At 38.3% G+C, this 21,566-nt stretch overlaps 1 protein-coding gene across 8 annotated transcripts in view; it reads right to left on the reverse strand.

The window, feature by feature from the left end:
• lrrc4c (leucine rich repeat containing 4C) overlaps positions 1-21,566 on the reverse strand; it is a 1,096,970-nt gene that overhangs the window by 530,431 nt on the left and 544,973 nt on the right. The gene's annotated exons all lie outside the window — the stretch shown is intronic.

Raw genomic sequence — 21,566 nt, forward strand, 5'->3', positions numbered from 1 at the left:
GATATCAGATCATTTTTGGTATTGAATCCCCAGATGTCACTTGCAGTCTTTTCCAAATATTTCTAGTTGCCTCTCAGCCCAGAGTTGGATATAGAATCAGCTTCATATTTTTCTTAAAATGTGTGTTTCCTCTTGAGATGCTTCCAGAATAAAGTAAGTTAATTTCTAAGAAGAAAAAAAAGCATAAAAGAAGTAAACAACGGATGATGTGCTCATATATCTATTCTACCTCTTGGCATTCTGCACATGGTTTGAGCACTTACTTTCTTCATTAAATACATCAACTCAATTGCTGTGATGATGTTTCAAGAAACAGTTGTGCACCAGACTATTAAATCAATTCTCTGGGGACACAAAAATAAAAATAAAATATTAGGAATGAAATTGTGAAAGAGTTATTCAAGTGCTTACTCCAAGATATTTTAGTCAGTCAGTGAATTTTGGCACTGTATGTCAAGAGGGAGGAAGAGGTGAAGAGCAATTTCTCTGGGTCAAGGGAGGAAAGAGGAGAAAATGAGAAGGTGAAACAGAATGACAGGATGACAGACTCTGCATTCTGCTATGGGAAAAGTGAGATGTTTGTGCCAAAAAGCCCACTGTGTCATGACTAGTTATGTGATTACATTCTATAGTTTGTGCCAACATAGCAATTCCAGACACTTTGAGCCTCTTCCAGATCTGTACTGTGTTTAATAAATTGCTGATATCTACTCATTTAATGACTGGAAAAAGGTAACAATGATTTAAAACACAGACACAAACACTCACATTTACTAGTTGAAGTGTTAACCGAAGTCTCTCCAATGTAATAACCTGGCATATCATCAGCTTTCTGGTGAAAAGATACAGCTCCATTCTACATTCAAAGAAATATTGGCTTATTCAGGTATACTGGACAAGAGACCTCTTCCAGAAAATCAGAAACATCGGAGGCAAATTTCAGGCAAAAATGGGCATGATCCAAAACAAAGATGGCAAGGACCTAACAGAAGCTGAAGAAATCAAGAAAAGATGGCGGGAATATACAGAAGATCTGTATAGGAGGGATAAAAATATAGAAGATAGCTTTGACGGTGTGGTGAGTGAATTAGAACCAGACATCCTGAGGAATGAGGTTGAATGGGCCTTAAGAAGCACTGCTAACAACAAGGCAGCAGGAGATGATGGGATCCCAGCTGAACTGTTTAAAATCTTGAAAGATGATGCTGTCAAGGTGATGCATGCCATATGCCAGCAAATATGGAAAACACAAGAATGGCCATCAGATTGGAAAAAATCAATTTACATCCCCGTACCAAAAAAGGGAAATGCTAAAGAATGTTCAAACTTCCGTACAGTGGCACTTATTTCACATGCCAGTAAGGTTATGCTCAAGATCCTGCAAGGCAGACTTCAGCAATACATGGAGCGAGAGCTGCCAGATGTCCAAGCTGGGTTTAGAAAAGGCAGAGGAACAAGAGACCAAATTGCCAATATCCGCTGGATAATGGAGGAAGCCAGGGAGTTTCAGAAAAACATCTACTTCTGCTTTATTGACTATCCTAAAGCCTTCGACTGTGTGGACCATAACAAACTGTGGCACGTGCTTGGTGGTATGGGGATACCAAGTCACCTTGTCTGTCTCCTGAGAAATCTGTATAAAGACCAAGTAGCCACAGTAAGAACAGACCACGGAACAACAGACTGGTTCAAGATTGGGAAAGGAGTACGACAGGGCTGTATACTATCGCCCTACCTATTCAACTTGTATGCAGAATACATCATGCGACATGCGGGGCTTGACGAATCCAAGGCTGGAGTTAAAATTTCGGGAAGAAACATTAACAACCTTAGGTATGCAGATGATACCACTCTGATGGCTGAAAGTGAGGAAGAACTGAGGAGCTTTATCACCAAGGTGAAAGAAGAAAGTGCAAAAGCCGGGCTGCAGTTAAACATCAAGAAAACCAAGATCATGGCAACCAGACCAATTGACAACTGGCAAATAGAGGGAGAAAACATGGAGGCAGTGACAGACTTTATATTTCTAGGTGCGAAACTCACTGCAGATGCAGACTGCAGCCAGGAAATCAGAAGACGTTTACTTCTTGGGAGGAGAGCAATGGCCAACCTCAACAAAATGCTGAAAAGCAGAGACATCACACTGGCAATGAAGGTCCGCATAGTGAAAGCAATGGTATTCCCCATAGTAACCTATGGATGCGAGAGCTAGACCATAAGGAAGGCTGAGCGAAGGAAGATAGATGCTTTGAACTTTGGTGCTGGAGGAAAATCCTGAGAGTGCCTTGGACCGCAAGAAGATCCAACCAGTCCATCCTCCAGGAAATAATGCCCGACTACTCACTGGAGGGAAGGATATTAGAGGCAAAGTTGAAGTATTTTGGCCACATCATGAGGAGACAGGAAAGCTTGGAGAAGATCATGATGCTGGGGAAAATGGAAGGAAAAAGGAAGAGAGGCCGACCAAGGGTGAGATGGATGGATGGTATCCTTGAAGTGACTGGCTCGACCTTGAAGGAACTGGGGGCGGCAACGGCCGACAGGGAGCTCTGGCGTGGAGGTCCATGAGGTCACGAAGAGTCAAAAACGACTGAATGAGTGAGACGATGATGATGACCTAAATTTCATTAGCAGATAGCAGATACAGTACTATCTCAGAGCCTTTTAACTGGCAATGTGCAAAACATACATAGCTATCTAATCTTAAACATAGGATGTTAGGCAGAATTACAAGCCTGCTTGGGAAAGTGCAATGAGGATAAACTAGTTATGTTACTCTTTGACAGCAATAGGCTAACGAGAAAGAGCTAACAAGATTCTCCTATCAGAATTCCAGGTTCTTGGGGACAGGCTCTGAAAGAGTGATTTCAAATTGAAAAGAGTTAGGTTAATTCAGTGATTCCCTAGACACCCAGAAGTCTCCTATTAGAACTACTGATGGAAGCTTCAAGTGGACCCCTACTGGCCTTTGATCTTGGTGTCATTTTATGGGATCTCAGGCAGAAAAAGAAACTTAAGGTCAAAACAAAAACAAAAGGTTATTTTTGCCCATTTGGGCTGCTTGTCAGACATTGTTGTTATTGTTGTGAATCTTCAAGTCATGTCCAACTATGATGACTTTAAGGCGAACCTATCATGGGATTTTCTTGGCCAGATTTGTTCAGAGGAGTTTTTCCTTTGTCTTCCTCTAAGGATGAGAGAGTATGAATTACCCAAGGTCATCCAGTACATTTCCATGTCTGAGTAAGGATTTGAACTCTCATCTCCAGAATCAAAATTTAGTGCTCAAACCACTACATCATGCTAGCTTTATGAGAGACATGGCTCAGTATTTTACACTCATTTCAAAAAAGTGAACATTGTCCTATCTAGTATCTACATATTGTGAGTAAATGGAAAAAGAAATAGAAGAGCCCATTTCCATGGTGGAAAAGATATTTAAGATTTAGAGACCTAAATAATGCCTAAGGCATTCAGAGGCTGTGCAAGAAAGTAAACAAGAGCAGCTGTTGCAAACATCAGTTTCAGAGCATGGAAACTTTCCAAATGTACATGCTTCATACACACACAGAAGGTAGGAGCAGATCAACCAAGAAAGATTTACAAAAACAATTTGGAAGTTAGTGAAGAAATAAACAATACCCCCCGGTCCCCACCGTATATACACACACAGACACACACACACACACACACACACACACACACACACACACACTAAAATCTGCACACAATCTAAAATTACCCAACTGGACCTATAGGAACAATCATTCTGACTGCCTTGAGTCCCCCTAGGGGTGGGAAAGGCAGCATATAAATATACTAAATAAATGAATCCAGGTTTGGAGGTCCTATAAACATTTTGGATATAGTGATGGGAAATGGTATTGAATGCTGCAAATACACACAAGCCTTCGGAATGCTAATTATTATTATAAGAATTTTATTTTCAACAGAGATCACGTGGTGTTATTAAAGAATCTGTGTTATCACTTGTGTTGCACTTTTCATGGATCTTCAAAGGCATCCTCATTAGTGAAAAAAAATACTTCATCTTAAATTTAATAGGGAACTAACTTGAAGTAGAAATGCTGGAATAATTGTATCTTTATTGTTGCTGAGGAGTCAAAAGGCCTTTCCTTATAAGCTTGCTTGAGTTACTCTTGGATTTTCCCATAAAATTAGGTTTAGCCTCTTTGTCCTTTCCCCCCACAATCCTGACAACTCCAATCATGCATAATGTAAAATTACACCACCATAGTTATATTGTCCCGCTGTTTCAGAACAAAATTGCTGTAGTCCTTACTTTGAAAGTAGTTGTTTTATTCCAGAAACTTTGCTTTTGTGGCAGAAATTTTACTAAATTGGTGGAGATTCAGCAAAGCAAAATGTGCTACAGTACAATGTCCCTTTGCACAAAGACAAAGTTTTTGCAGCAAATTTTCCATTTTTTAATAAACATTTTTAATAATAAAGAAAATCTGTTCCTAGTTTCAAAGTGTTATTTCCTGTTTAATTGTGTAGTCCTTACTTTGAAAGTTGGTTTTTTTTTACTCCAGAAACTTCAGTCCAATTCCTTTATTTCTTTAAAAAAGCTTCGAAAGCTGTCCAGTCCATTTCTTTCATAGCTCTTCCCGTACACTTCTTGGTCAAAAATGTTAATTTGTCCATGTTTCTAATCTCTATGACTTTAAAGGTAAAGGTTTTTCCCTGACATTAAATCCAGTCATGACCGACTCTGGGGGTTGGTGCTCATCTCCATTTCTAGGCCGAAGAGTCTGCGTTGTCCATAGACACCTCCAAGGTCATGTGGCTGGCATGACTGCATGGAGTGCAGTTACCTTCCCACCAGAGCGGTACCTATTGATCTACTCACATTTGCATGTTTTCGAACTGCTAGGTTGGCAGGAGCTGGGGCTAACAGCGGGCGCTCATTCCGCTCCAGGGATTTGAACCTGGGACCTTTCGGTCTGCAAGTTCAGCAGCTCAGCACTTTAACACACTGTGCCACCCCCAGGGGCTTTATCTATCCATAATTCTTTAGTTGGCACCTCTTCTGATTTCCATAATTTTGCTACCACAATCCTCACTGCTGTTATAAATAGGGTGAGGAGTTTCTCCTTATTTGAGTCCATTTTGTCCAGAGGTTCATATAGTCCTAACAAGAAGGTTGCCGGTTTTAATTCCAAATTAGTTTTCAAAATTATATTGCACTCTACATGGATCTCTTTCCAATATTTCATTATATTTTTACAGCTCCACCACATATGTAGGTATGAGCCCACTTGCTCTTTACATCTCCAACACTTATTATTTGTATTTTTATACATTAAAGCTAATTTTTGGGGGGTCAAATATCATCTGTGCAATAATTTAAGCCAGTTTTCTTTGAGGTCAATAGCATAAGTGTATTTCATTTTCCTTTTCCAAATTGACTCCCATTCATCCATTTTTATAAGTCTCTCAATATTTTTATGCCCATTATATCATTGAATTTTTAACCTCTATTGCCCATTCTAATAGTTTTTGATATAGAATTGATATAGATTTTTTTTGTTTGGAGTAAATTATCCCAGAATCATTTTTCTAAGCTAAAACCCATTATTTTATTTCTTTTATAGGACTCTTAATCTGTATATGATGTAGCCACGAAACATTTTTGTAATTTTCCTGCATTTCCTCCATGCCTCTTATTTGGGGTAGGTCATCTGATCTGATTATTTTGTTTAATATTTCTTTATACATTGGCCAATTAGTCCACCTAATAATCCCCTTTGGCTGGCCTCTAGGGGTGATATCTATATTGGAGTTTTTGTGTAGATATAACATTTATACTTATACCAAACTTTATATAAAACAGATCTGATACAGTGATTCCCAAAGTTTCTTTCCACTTTGGTTTTCCCGTACCACATATATCCATGTCAACCCCATCTTAAATCAAATCCTTCCACGGTAAGGATTTTTTTTTCTAATTTTGCCCATTCTTTTACCCAATTCATTATACAAGTTTCATAATTTTAAATCCGGAATGGGGTTAAATGAGATTATCATTGTAGAATATTTAATTCTTGTTTTTTTATTCTTCCATATAAATTTGGTTATCTCTTTATTCCACTCTTTAAATATTTTCATATTTCTTATTACTGGAATTTTCTGAAAAAGATAAAGTAATTTAGGTAATATGTTCATTTTTATTGTTGCCACTCTTCCTAATATCAATAGGTTTAGATTTTTCCACTTTTCCAGATCCTTTTTAATGTCCTTCCATTTTCCAAGTAATTTAATTTAATGTTTTTTTTTTTGCAGATAACCAGATCCCCAAATATTTAATTTTTGAGGGGATTGGCAATCCTGATATTCTACTTAGCTCTTGCTGGCTATTCTTTGTCATTTTTTAAATATCTTTGTTTTGCTTTTATTTATTTTGAACCCTGCTAGCCCACCAAATTCTTTGATTTTTGATAAGCAATTATCTAGATTTTGTTTAGGGTTTTCCACTATGCAGATCACATCATGTGCAAAAACTCTGACTTTTATTTCTTTTTGTCCAGTTTAATTCCCTGCAAATTTCTATCATTCCTTACACTTCATAATAAGATTTTTAGGGCAAAAATGAATATTAAGGGTGAAAGCGGGTATCCCTGTCATGTTCCTTTATTTAGTGTGAGTTCTTCTGTGTCTTGTCCATTTATCATAATTTTTGTTATTTAATCCCATTTTGTAATTGCCAACCAATATCTATTTCTTGGAATAATAATTTTTTTAAAATCCCAATTAAGATTATCACACGCTTTCTCTGCGTCTAATGCTAATAATCCTACTTCTTTTTTAAAGTTCAAATCATAATACTCTATTGTATCAATTATTATTCTTACATTATCTCTGATATTTCGGTTTGGTAGAAAGCCAGTTTGATCATCCCCCACCCACTCGTTTAGAAAGTCCTTGAAGCTATTTGTTATTATTTTCGTAAAAATCTTATAATCTATATTGAGAAGTGATATTGGCCGGTAATTTCGTACTTATTTTGGGTAGCAGCCCTCTTTATGTAACATGATTATTCCTCCATCCTTCCATTATTCAGGAATCATTTTTTCAGTCAGGGCTTGATTCATTAACTTTTTCAAGAATTTTATTACTTCCTCTTGGGTTGCTTTAAAGAAACCCGCTGTAAAGCCATAGGGGCCTGGTGATTTATTTGCCTCAAGACTATTTATTGCTCTTTTAATTTCTTCCTCTGTAATTGTGTCTCTGTTCTTCTGTGATCTTTTGAAGGCTTTGTTTACCCAGGTGTTTTGCTATCTCCTCTAGATTTATGGAATCTTTTGTGTAAAGCTTCTTATAATATGTGTTGTCGAAGGCTTTCATGGCCGGGATCACAGGGTTGTTGTATGTCTTTCGGGCTGTGTGGCCATGTTCCAGAAGCATTCTCTCCTGACGTTTCGCCCACATCTATGGCAGGCATCCTCAGAGGTTGTGAGGTATGGAGAAAACTAAGCAAAGAGGTTAATATATATCTGTGGAAAGTCTAGGGTGAGAGAGGTCAGTGTGAATGTTGTGTAGTTAATCACTTTAATTAGCATTGAAAAGCTTATCTGCTGTCTTCTTCCTGCCTCTGGGGCATCCTTTGTTTAGAGTCGTTAACTGCCCTTGGTTGATTCATGTCTGGAAATCCTCTGTTTTCAGAGTATTGCTTTATATTTACTGTTCTGATTTTTGAGTTTTTTAATACTGGTAGCCAGATTTTGTTCATTTTCATGGTTTCTTCCTTTCTGTTGAAGTTGTCCACATGCTTGTGGATTTCAATGGATTCTCTGTGCAGTCTGACATGATAGTTGTTAGAATGGTCCAGCATTTTTGTGTTCTCAAATAGTATTCTGTGTCCAGGCTGGTTCATCAAATGCTCTGCTATGGCTGATTTCTCTGGTTGAATTAGTCTGCAGTGCCTTTCATGTTCTTTGACTCTTGTTTGGGTGCTGCGTTTGGTGGTCCCTATGTAGACTTGTCCACAGCTGCATGGTATCCGGTAGACTCCTGCAGAAGAGAGAGGATCCCTCTTGTCCTTCGCTGACCATAGCATTTGTTGGATTTTCTTCGTGGGTCTGTAGATAGTTTGTAGGTTGTGCTTCTTCATCAGCTTCCCTATGCGGTCAGTAGTTCCCTTGATGTATGGTAAGAACACCTTTCCTCTGGGTGGATCTTTGTCTTGACTCTCATGGCTTGTTCTTGGCCTTGCAGCTCTTCTGATGTCTGTGGTGGAGTATCCATTGGCCTGTAGAGCCCAGTTTAGGTGGTTGAGTTCACCTTGGAGGAGGTGAGGTTCGCAGATTCTTTGTGCACGGTCTGTCAGGGCTTTGATTGTGCTCCTTTTTTGACTTGGGTGATGGTGATGCGAACCTCACCTCCTCCAAGGTGAACTCAACCACCTTTAAATTTTTATTAAAGTTTCTAAAATAGTGTACAGCGACAGTGGGAAAACATAAATTGATGAAGAAGCACAACCTACAAACTCCTACAATACTTTCGATGCCTGCCATAGATGTGGGCGAAACGTCAGGAGAGAATGCTTCTGGAACATGGCCACACAGCCCGAAAGACATACAACAACCCTGCTTCTTATAATACTTATTGAATTCTTCTTTTATTTCCTCATCTGTCACTACCTCTTTTTCCTGTGTTTTGATTTTTAAAATTTGTTGGCTTTGCCTTTTTTTCATGATAAGCCTCGCTAACCGTTTGCCTAGTATATTTGCATTTTCGAAGGTATTTTGTTTTGCCCATTTTAATTGTTTTGCTATCTTATCCAATTAATCAATTTTTTTGTTTATTTATGATTTCCAGATCTCTCTTTATTTTTGAATTCTTTGGGTTAGCTTTTAACTCTTTTCTTTTATTTCAATTTTTTCTTTAATTTTTCCTCTTCCACATTTCTTTCTTTGTTTTTAATTGATCTTAATTGGATGAAGAAACTTCTCATCACTGCTTTGAATGCATCCCAAATTATTTGTGTTTTAATTTCAGAGGTATTATTTAATTCAAAAAATTCCTCTATCTTTGCCTTTATTTGCTCAATATCTTTCTCATATTTTATTAAATTGTCATTTAGCCTCCATTTTCTCCTAATTGTTCTATGATTGATTTCTATAGTACTGTAGGCATATTCATGTTGTGGGTGACATGTAAAAACATGTAACAATTAAAAAATAAATGAATCTGGGGAGTGGGATTAACTTGAATGAATTTTCAGGTATATTGTATCATGAATTCATCCCCCTAGATGGATTGTCACCTTGTTGTGATAAGAAGGCTTGCATGTCCCCTTTGTGAGGTTCTTGTCTTCCAGTTGTGCTGTGTTTGAAGCCGTCAGAGTCATGTGCTCCCTGGGTGGCAAGGCCACAGGGGAGGAACCAGATCAAGCATAATCTGAAGCCCTCAACAGTAGAGCATGCAGAAGCTAACATGGTACATGTTACAATGGCTGTGAAGGCGGTAGGGGGCTACAACAAATGAGAAGCCACCGTGCCACTGGATGTGCATCTAATTCTGTGAAGACTTATGTTGATTGGGTGTGCACTGACCTCCACACATAAAACAAATTCATGCACAGGCATCTTCCAAGAAAAATAAAATAAAACCCACAAAAGTCCCGTGGTGATCAGCAAGTGGCGATGAGAGAAGGATTGTGAAATCTGGAAGCCCATAGACATATACTGGCACATGGGCAGTGGATATGGATTCAGTTGTTCTACCTCAAGGTCAGAGGCAGTTGAATGGTTTGGTAGCTGTATCCATGAATTAGTAGACCTTTTTATGATCCACTCTGCTCACCCCATATGAGGAGAGAGCTAGAAAAGGTGCCCTCAACATAGTCTGCCTCTCTTATCCCTGACTGGACTGCCACATCCAGAGGGGTCACCACCTTGTGGTAAAAAACAAAGAACTTTAGAACATGGAACATATGAACACTGTGGGATAACACATACAATGAATGCCCAAAATGCTGGACTGTTAATGTTGCAAGGGAGCTGAGGTGCTTTAACATCAATATAGGAGCACTTCAAGAGTCCTGGAGAACAGGAGAGGGACAGCTGAAGGAAGAACAAGATGCACCATTTTCTGGAAAAGACTGCCAGAACAAGAACAAAGAATACACAGAGTCAGCTTTGCTATCAGAAATGACCTGGGACAAGGACCATGCATTACCACATTGGATGACACCAGCTAAAGTGATGCAATTAACTGAGCCTATGCACCTGAACAAGAATCAGAGCCTTGGCTGAAGGTCCTCAAACACAGAGACAAATGACATGTCTGAAATGATATCACCTTTCAATGCAAGTGTCTAATTAATTAAGCTTCAGCTTGCCCGTGATAAATGGGAAATGATTTAATTATAATCAGAATGATCTAAATTGAATAGCTTATGTTTCAAAGAGTCACTTGTGTAGTGCTAAGAAGCTCATTAAAATCAATTTGCAGAATGTATGGCTGTCATGTTTCTTTCCTGAACCACAGTAATATTAACATTCTTTGATTATTTCCCTGTAGGATAGCATTGATACAGCATTCTATTTTTAAGAAGACAAAGGAAAACTCATAAGACACATTGAGACCTATTTCCTTTTTCCTATACCATTAGACACTTGAGCAGAATTTTACTTAATTCATGAAAGAAAGTGTTGTGACATGTCCTTTATGTCAAGAAAAAATAGGGCAGTAATAAGAGGTTGTAACGGGGGGTAATAAGAGGTTGTAATGTCATAAAATTCATATTATATAGCAGCTACTGCATTTCCCCACAAAGATGGCTTTCAGATCATGTAAAGTTCTGATTTTGTTTACTTACCATATTTCACCGTATCTAGTACATCACCTAGGGTGCCCCTTTTTGGAGCCCCAATTTGGGATAAAGAACTGTATCCTAGATTTGGTGTAATATGGTGTTTAGAATATAATTATGGAATAAAGATACAGCACCCCTAGACTTGCAAACATTAATTGTACTGAGAGGTAGATCAATCATTATGATTTCAGCTTAGTACCAGCACTCTTAGATTTTAATAGGTATAGCTCCAGGCCATTTTGATTTTGGTATAACCATTTAACAGATAATGCTAGATGTTTTGAAAATTCTGTGGCCTACAAACAGTTTGCTACATCCAACATTGCCCAGGTGTATTTCTGCACATGTAGTGGCAGCTTCTTTTCCCATTTCACTTCCTTTGTGCTACACACATAGTATAGAAAGAGGAACATAGGGATGTGGAGATAGGAAAAAATTAGATTGATCAATAGAGTCCATTCCACTAGTGAAAAAATACATGAAATTATGCCTGGAATCCCTTATCGGAAATTGCACAAGTATTTGGCAGCTCTGTGTCTATAATCTCCCATTCCAGGGAGATTATAGACACAGAGCCCGGGGCTGTGGCGCAGACGGGAGAGCAATGAGTCACTGACCAGGAGGTCATAAGTTCGAGGCCCGCTCGGAGCTATGTTTGTTTATCTTTGTCCTGTGTTAAAAAGGCATTGAATGTTTGCCTAATATGTGTAATATGACCCTCCCCTTCGGGGTGAGAAGGGCGGAATATAAATGATGTAAATAAAATAAATAAATAATTCCATAACCTACATTATAAACCATTGCTGGTTTGTGAATGTTTGATAAGCAGATTTATGTCCAGTGATATTCCTACAACTGTCATGCTGTGACAAACTTTGGCAGAGACTTCCAGAAATTCTCAGGAGATCCCTGCAGATGGCCCTGACCCCTTATTCCCAAACACCATGGAAATCACTATTCTGGGAAGAAAGTATTGCTTACAAAATCAAATTTGGAATAATTTTGGTTGTTACACAATCTGAACAAAATTCTGACCTTTGCAACATACAATGTGAGCTGTAAAAATCCTATTATTTCTAGACATAAAGGGCATGTCACAACCTTTTTTGCATCAATACTATGTTTTCAGCGTATATGTCTAAAATGATAGGAAAAGATAAATAATATGCAATGTCTCTTAAGAGTTTCTTTTTCTTTTCATAGCATGCTGTATGAATGCTACCCCTCCAGGAAAATAATCAAAGGCTGACTTATGCCATCATCATTCACCACCAAAGGATTCTGGCCTACATTTTCTTGTATTTCTTTCAATGTTTTAAAAGGACACCAAATCTGAGGATTTGGTAATAGGTAGATAAATTACGCTTCCCACTGCAGAGCTCTTTTTACTTCAAATTCAGGTGTACATAGACCAGATAATTTTCTAGCAAACTTGAGTCCAAATAAACATCTGAATACGTAACACTAAGCAGCATCATTTTAACAACACATAATGCCAGTTAAAATGTAACTTGTCTATTTTCCTTTAATAAAGAACACAAACATATTATTCCAGCACATAGTTAAGAGCAAGATTGCCTATACTACTTTGCTATAATCTGAAAAACTTCAAACTCCTTAAATGAAATCAAGTTGTGTCGTCATCTTCAAAATCCTTCTCCATTCCACTTGATTCAATTCAATTTGATCTGCTGTGACAGACAGCAAAGAGAAGTAGCCTGTCAGGCAGCCAGAAATATAATCAAAAACCTAGTAAGCCACTTCTATGAAAGATGACATCTTTAGAAAAATGACCACTATGCCCAGAAAACTATGTACATTAAAAGTTTGTGTGAATAATGGGTAAAACCTAGAAGGAAAAATAAATTAAAATATCTTCTTATCTTTTATTTTATTTTATCCTGAAGCATGTTAGACACTCAGATAGAAACAATTTCCCACAACTCACTGCTGTCTCACAAACCAACAAAAATGTGGTGGAGGAAGCCTGTAGCAAGCCACAAGAACATGAACAGGACAGTGTGAAATTGCTTCTGTGTCTTCAGTCATTATGACTGCAATTTCCCAGTAGGAATTTCATGCAGTGTTTTCCTTTTCAGAGCAGTCAAAAATGTTTTTAAAAAAGAAGTCATATTTTTAAGTTTCTGAACCTTTTTGGTTACCATGAATTACCTCTATCCCCAAGGAATGTGTTAGCACTGTTAGCACATACAGAAGCAAAAATGTAGAGACGCAAGAACCAATGGAGCCTACCAAGACTGCATGTTTCTGGATGTTGCATGTGGATGTTGCAGCAAGCCCTATTGAAATGAAGAACCCCTCATTCGATAATACTACAGAATTGTGCAGGAGAGCCAACAATATGCCTAGAGATGAAATATTTGTTGGATGTGTATAAATGAATCTGTAAATACTGGCCTTGCAAGGTTGTACTATACTTGTGGAATATTCGATTTTGGTAGTTTCCAGTATAGCCATCCCTCCATAGCCACACTTCCTTTAACATTTCCTTTCTTTGGCTGGGTTCTGGGAAAGCAAGGGAAGCAGGGAAGCAAGTGGCTCTTTCCCTGTCCCCTCCTCCACTGGTGATACTGGAAGAGCAGAGATGCAGAGACTAGTTTTGAGACCTGACATTGTTGCCCCCGTGTCTGGTGCTGGGTGTTGCCCACTTACCTCCTTGCAGGTGGGGTGAACAGAAAACGAAAGTATCTTTGTGGGGGGCCTAAAAATTCTTGGCAGGGAGCACATGCAACCTGCAAGCCATATGTTGTGCACCCTTGTTTTAGGGTATTTATGACATATTGTCTTGATATAGATGATATAAAATCTAATCCAGATGAGAATTTTAGAATTATAATAGTCAGTCTGTCTTCAAAGCAGATATTAAAAGTCAGCAAAGTTCATATCCTGAGGAAAATAATCATGAAGGTCTGTGATACCTCTGCTTTCATGAACAAAGAGGTGAAAATGCACTGCAGTCATATGGCTTCTTAGCATTGAACACTATTTTACCCACTCACCATTGGTGCCTTGGTTAATTTGCACCAGAGTGCTACCCAGTTTTTTGAGGAGCTTTGAACATAAGACCTATAGGTTAATTTATTTTCAAAAGATGACTTTCTTTTCAATAGGTAACATTAAGCAGATAAGAACAATTTTTGAAAAAGGATTTGTCATGGGGACAAAGACCATGCTTTGGCTTTCAAATATAAGTACTGCTGAATTTTTAAAAGAACATAAGAGGTTAAGGGAAAGTGCTTTATGAAGCCTCTAGAGTGACAGGAAGATTTCATTCCACAGGATACAGAAGAATATATAAAAGAGCCTAGATATATTGTTAAATAACAAGAAATCAGAGAAAAGCATGCCACCTAGTGAATTGTGAAAAGCATCTTACAGCAGTGTTTTTTCTTCACTTGACCTAACTTGTTTTACTCCATTATAAGGCCATGGTTTAGCACTTTCAAGTAGTAAAAGGTGTTCTTAATCAGTCGAACAATGGAATGAGCAAGATTTGATTTTGTGAAGTTAGTTTTAAAGCAGGCAGAGAAGATAATACGTGACTGATGAGCATAAATGTTTAGGATTTTTCCCCCCGATCCAGACTTCCTGAAAAAACAACAACATAGAAATGTCACTCCATAGGTGAAAGAATGTGCCCTGCCCCTACTAAGGTTCCCAGTGAATAACAAATATATTGATCTTAGTACTTTTTGAAAAAAATCACTGCAGTTCAAAATAGCTGCTCCAAATTGTTTGAGTTAATAGAAGCAAGATGCTGGGGTGAGGAGGTGATACAGGAAAGGATTGTGTGCCCCACATGACCTTCCAAGTGTCCTTTAATCTGCTTTGTGGAGGATGTTCCTTCACCAATGTTGAAGGAAGATTGACTATCAGTCTGGTCAGATTCTGCACATGGAAGGGCAGTTGGGTTCCATGTTGCACTTTGCTAGTCTGCAAATTTCTTACAACCCCCTTTAAGTTTTACATCAACATTTTCAGTTCAATGTTGCATAGTTTTGTGATTTTTTTTTTACAATATGCCATAATGGAGAAAGAATAAAGATAACAAATTGTTGTCTTTCTTTTCCTCAGTAACTGATACAGATATGAGACTGAATTCTGTAATGAAGTCAGAGCTGGTTTTTTCAGTGTTTTCATAATCACATGGTGTTACACATATAAGGATACAGAATGCCATGAAGATAAGTTGGGTATTACAAGGTAAGTGAAAAGTTGACTGGTTTCTAAGGGATAATATTTCCTCTATTATATCATACTGTAAAAGCAGAGCAGGACACTAATACACTGTTAAAGCAAGTCATCGTTGGATAAGTGACTGCATAAATTCAGCTAGTTAATAAGAACTGTCCAGTGAAATATTCCCAGTAAAATTGTAGCTTCTCTTCTTGTGAGATTTCCAAGCAAGAGAGTTAATATTAAGACAGGAGAGTATACAGGGTGAATGTGGACACTTGAAACAATGAAATTAGAGATGGATAGAAGTCTATTAGAAACAAATAGACAAAATCCTCGGCAAACTAATAAACAGCAAAACAACCCAAAACAATAAGCTTTTTACTGTTTATTTTAAAAAATACAAGAGATTGAAATGCTTCAAAAAATCATTCTATTTCTATTTTTCTTCTTATCAAACATCACTCATGAATCTGTCCTGGTTGATTTTATTATACTCTGTGCAACCAAACAGTTTTTCTGTCTGTATCCCTTTCCCCCCTAATATATTTTGCTAACTTGCAGTGTCCCTTTAAGTCAATTCTGACTTATAGTGTTCTCAAGGTGAACTGATCTCCCGATCTTATTGGCAAAATTTATTCAGAGGCGGTTACTTTTGCCTTCTTCTGAGGCAAAAAGGGTGTTCCAGGTCACCCGGTGGATTTCCATGGCCAACCAAGGATTTGAACACTGATTTCCAGAGGTATAGCTCAACACTCAAACCACTACATTACATTTCTCCTCTTTGTGGGGTTTCAGGGAATGCGTTTTGGGATTGTAAAGGGTACTGCATGTGGTTTTTTAGACCATACTGTGTCCAATCATCAGTTAAATGCTTGTTCACTGTCTAGCTGCCTATCCATCACTAAGAAGACAATGTTACAATGCTCCATAAAAAGTTAAATAAAATCTGGCAAAAACTTTGATATCTTAAAATTCTGTATTTCCTTTTGTGTGTATTCAGCCAGGTTTATGGTGCTAAATTAGGGTTGTCACTATATTTTTCTTTGGTTTAGTGTATGGATTAATTGATTACTGATCTTTAAAAGATATACAACAACAGGGGTGTAGCTGGGGAGGGTGGATAAAGGAATTTCCTACCCAAATAAGAATTGTGAAATGTTCCTTCAGATACAAATTTGTTGACAATGTAGTAACTTAAAATTTCAGTTGATCATTTAGAAGTACAGTCCAAAGAAAAGGGACAGGCAAATGCTGTCTCAAAGGTACAGCATTCAAAGTGCTGGCTTTAAGCCCTAAACAGTTCCAGTCCAGCTAACCTGTTCAAATACATCACCCTTTATTAATCAGTTAGAGCATTAAGATTGGCCAGGCAAGTGTGATTGGTGAGAACAAGAGACAGGGCTTTCTTGGTGGTGGCCCCTCGGCTGTGGAACTCCCTCCCCATTGAGATTAGATCGATCCCCTCCCTCCTGGTGTTCAGCAAGCAGCTCAAAACCTGGCCGTATAAGCAGGCATTCAACAAATGACACCAAAATATAACCAGCTAAAGGAAACCATGGGATCGATACAATGTTTAAATGTCTTAATGCTTAATGTTTTAATATTTTATCATTATACTGATGGTTTGTATAGTTTTTAATGATTTAATTTATGTGATTGCTTTTAGATATCTAATTTTTTAAATTTTGTGAGGCATTGAATCTTTGCCATTTATTATGTTGTGAACCGCTTTGAGTTCCCTTAGGGATATAAAAATGGTATATAAATGAAATAAATAAATAATAAATAAATGAAGGTACATGCACACAAAGTTGCCAAAGGAAAGTGACCATAACAAATATAAGAGTCTAAGTCTGAATGTTTTTCAGTGTCTCACTCTCAACTTGCTCAAAATTCAGGTGAAAATTTTATTAGAAGCAGAATTCTTATAGGGGAGGCAATGTTGTAGTCCCCCTCCCTCTCTTATAGCTACACCTATGTTCAACATGGTCATTGCCTAGTGGAAATAGCTATATCCTTTTGCTCAATATAAAAGGGGATAAAACTGTTCTATTTATTTTGCAGAAAGATGTTACCAAAATTCACAAAATTTCTTTAAAGAAAAAAATTAGAGGAACTTCAGATTTAAACAGTATAAACGTATAAAGGAGAACTGACAGATTTGTCCATCTCTACTGAGAACAATGAATATCTCACTGTTCTCATATTTTGGAAGAAACAATATAAAATATTCTTGAGGTGGGGGAATATGCAAGGAAAAATAATTTCATTTTCTTTCTTTTTGGTGAAGAGAGAATAAGAAGAAAAGAGAAGATGGGAAGCAATATTTGAAATGAGGTACATGATAGCAGGGAATACTCGGAACTCACATAATTAGAAAGGATTTTCTAAAATTGTAATGAGCAATGCAACATTCTTTTAATCTGTCAATGTGTTATTTTCAGTATGAATGAAAATATGTCAAAATGCTGTCATTTGGTTCTCCTAAAAGTATTAAAGTAATAAAACAATGGTCTGTGGAGTAAGTAAAGAAAGAAATATGTATTTGATAAAAAAGCTTCAAAACAAACACCTCAATAGCACATTAGGGGAAAATGAGTTGACTATTGCTATTTTACTTACTTGTTCTTACATTTGTGTGTTTGTGTTTGTGTGTGTGTGGGAGGGGGGGGGAGCAGAAAAAAAGTCTGAACTCCTAAGTATGAATAATTTAATTGGATAAAATTGAATCCGTTTCATTGGGCTATAATTCCTTTCTGCTGTGAAAAGATAAAAGATTATCATTTTCCACCAAAATGTATACAACACCTTCTAAATTGTGAACACATTAAAAAAAATTAAAGATGAGGTCAGACCATCTACAGTAAAAATTTCAAGCTAAAAATATCTACAATGTTAATCACCTCATGAGTGAAGATAAAGGCCACTTGTTTGATATTTTGCTCACAGAAATGTTTCTGTGCAAAATGTTTCTATAAAGAATCATTCTCAGTTTTTTTCTAATTTCACCAAAATGTTCTCAACTTCCATGAAAAGTTTTAGCTCTGATGTGTGTGTGCATTTAAATCCATCAGTTTATGGTGACATCATGCATTGCACAAGGTTTTCTTAGGATATGTATATTCAGAGGTAATTTTGCTAGTTTCTTCTTCTGAAATGTAACTCACAGCAGCCAATATTCATTTGTAGTCTCCTACACAAGTATTAAACAGGGATGTATTTATTTTGCGTCAAAAGCATTGCACAACGAAGTCCAAAAGTGATAAAATAAAGGAATCACAAACAGCTAAATAGTTTTAGATCAAAAGTGGGCAACAGCGATCACATTGTCCGTAGCTTTAAACAACTCCTCCTCCGTACATGAGGCAGGACACTGTGGGCAAGCATACATATGCAGAGTTGTTTGTTCAGCTTCACAGTCACATAAGGCGGAGGATTCCTCCAGGTAGTGCCATCTTGCCAGATTGTCTTTTGATCTGCCCACTCCGCTTCTGAGTCTGTTCAGGGACTTCCAAGTTGCCTATTCTTGGTTTGCCCCTGGAGGAAGACCCTCATGGGGGGCCATCCAGTTGGAATTGCCTGGTTTAGCTGCCCAGAGGGACACTCTTGCTGTTGCTGGAGGAACATCAAGAGGAGTGGTGGTTCTCATGAAGCTTTTCCTTGATTTGGTGTGGGGGGGGGGAGGCTGATAGTCATGCAATGGGTGGCTTTCACAATGTTCGACCTTATTTCTCTCACCCTTAGCAGCAATTTCCTATCACATGTCAGGAGGGGCAATGCCAGCTAACTTATAGAGTTTATCAACAGGTGTAGGTTTAATGCATCCTGTGATGATTCTGCATGTTTCGTTCAGTGCTAAGTCCACCTACTTCGCATGGGCAGACTTGTGCCAGACAGGACAGGCGTACTCAGCAGTTGAGAAAGACAAGGCCAGGGCTGATGTTCTTATTAATTGTGGATCTGCACCGCATGCGCTGCCAGTAAGTTTCCGCAGGATGTTGTTGCATGCAGCTACTTTGTGCTTGGTGTTCATGCAGTGTTTCCTATATGTTAGTGTTCGATCTAAGGTGACACCAAGGTATTTAGGATGGAAGCAGTGTTCGAGCTCTTGGCCTTCCCAAGTAACTTTCAGTCTCCTGTTGGCTTCACGGTTACATAGGTGGAAAGCACACACTTTTGTATTGGCAGGGTTAGGCTTCAGGTGGTTTTCTTTGTAGTAGCTGGAGAGATCTTTCAAGGCATTAGTGAGTTGCTTTTCAACTGTTTCAAAATCTTTTGCTTGTGTTGTTAGGCCAAGGTCATCAGCATATATAAAACTCTTTGTGAGTGGTGGTTGTGGCTGATCATTCGTGAAGATGTTAAATAAGGTCGGGGCAAGAACACTGCCTTGGGGTAAACCATTCTTTTGCCTCCTCCATCTACTTTTTCTGCCCTGAAACTCCACATAGAAGCTGTGGTTTTCCAGGAGGGTCTGGACAGATTTTGTAAAGTCAAAGTCCCGGGTGATATGGTAGACTTTCTGCAGGGGGGACACGGAAAGAGCCTCCTCGAAGACTGAGTAAATCTAGTCAGGCGTCCCCTGGGCAACGTTTCTTGTAAACGGCTAACCTTTCCAACCCCAAAAGCATTGCATTGTTTTTTAAACACTTTTTTAAACATTTTAAATGTGTTTTATCTCTCCACAAATGGATGCACACTAAACATCTTTATCAAGACCATTGCTAACAATTATGTCTATTAATATAGAAGGTTTGTCACTTGCTAAGGAAGAGCTATTAGCCAAGATGTCTGAGGACATCTCGTGTGACATTTTATGTATACAAGAAATACACAGAGACATCACAATGAGAAGACCAAAAAGTCTCGGAATGCAACTGGCCGTGGAACGACCTCACAGACAATATGGTAGTGCCATTTTTGTACGATCTGGTATAGCAATATGTTAAACCTCTCTCACAGAAGTAAATAACATTAAACAGGGATGAACATACTTAGCTTGGGATGGGATATAGTGACTTTGGGCATTTTTTGGTAAAATTGTACAAAGTCCTTCTTTGCACTTGATTAAAAAAAACAAATTAAAATGGCTCCTTGAGGTTGCTGCATACAACTTCCTGAAAAAAACTGTATGAATTTTGGCAGCAACTTCTTCCTTCAAGGAGATGTTGACAAGCTGGAAGGTGTCCAGAGGAGGGTGACTACAATGATCAAGGGTCTGGAGAGCAAGCCCTATGAGGAGTGGCTGAAAAAGCTGGACATGTTTAGCCTGCAGAAGAGAAGGCTGAGAGGAGATATGTTAGCCATATATAAATATGTGAGGGGAAGTTATAGGGAGGAGGGAGCAAGCTTGTTTTCTGCTGCCCTGGAGACTAGGACGCAAAACAATGGCTTTAAACTACAGGAAAGGAGATTCCATTTGAACATTAGGAAGAACTTCCTCACTGTGAAAGCTGTTTGGCAGTGGAACTCTCTGCCCCGGAGTGTGGTGGAGGCTCCTTTTTTGGAGGCTTTTGAGCAGAAGCTGGATGGCCATCTTTCAGGGGTGCTTTGAATGTGATTTCCTGCTTCTTGGCAGGGGTTGGACTGGATGGCCCATGAGGTCTCTTCCAGCTCTATGATTTTATGATTCTACGATTCTAGGTTCATTATAGGTTCCATTCAAAGAAGTGGAACAGGGCTGGGCTTTAGCTCAAATGGTAAATTACTAGCAGTAATAAGATCTACCAACTGAAAGGTGGCCCATTTGAAGCCCGATCAGGGTGAGCACCTGACTGTTAAACCCAGCTCAATGTTTACCTAAGCAGTTTGAAAACAGGTTAGAGCTGTAAGTAGAGAAATTAGGTATAGCTAATTAAGCAGGGGAGGTATTTTATGACACCATAAAATGGAAAAGACCAGAAATGCCAGTGACCAAAAGGAAGGAGAAAGTCCTGATAGCTCTTCATCATAGAGAATGGAGCAACAGCACCCCCTGTGGCTGAATCCAAACACAACCTCCAAGGCACCGAAGCAGGACCTTGACACAACATACCTCGTTTTTGTTTGTTTTGTCTGTCTGTCTGTCTGTCCAAATGACATTGAATGTTTGCTATGTATGTGTACTGTGATCCGACCTGAATCCCCTTGGAGAGATAGGGCAGAATATAAATGAAGTGTTATCATCATCATCATCATCATCATCATCATCATCATCAATTTTAGATTGTCTAATAGAAATGAATAGGGGAAATGGCATTCTAAATCCCCAAATCAGATCCAGACTCTGGATTGAACTAAGAAACATTGGGAACCAATCCTAACTGCTAGATTCAGTCTTAGGTTGGACGGGGGAGCTTATGTACAAAGTGAATATTTAGTTCTTTCCTGAAACAAGATCTCGCTACCACAAGTCTCTGCAAAGTTCAGCATAATATCTGAATGACCAGTACACCCTTGAATGTCCACGTATCTCTCAGTAAAGGTAGTATTGAGAGGAACTGAAGTGAACAGGAGACCAACCATGGGTGAGCAGAGAATATGATTA

Source organism: Anolis carolinensis, chromosome 1 (genome assembly GCF_035594765.1).
Source record: "Anolis carolinensis isolate JA03-04 chromosome 1, rAnoCar3.1.pri, whole genome shotgun sequence".
In the NCBI taxonomy this organism is placed as follows: domain Eukaryota; kingdom Metazoa; phylum Chordata; class Lepidosauria; order Squamata; family Dactyloidae; genus Anolis; species Anolis carolinensis.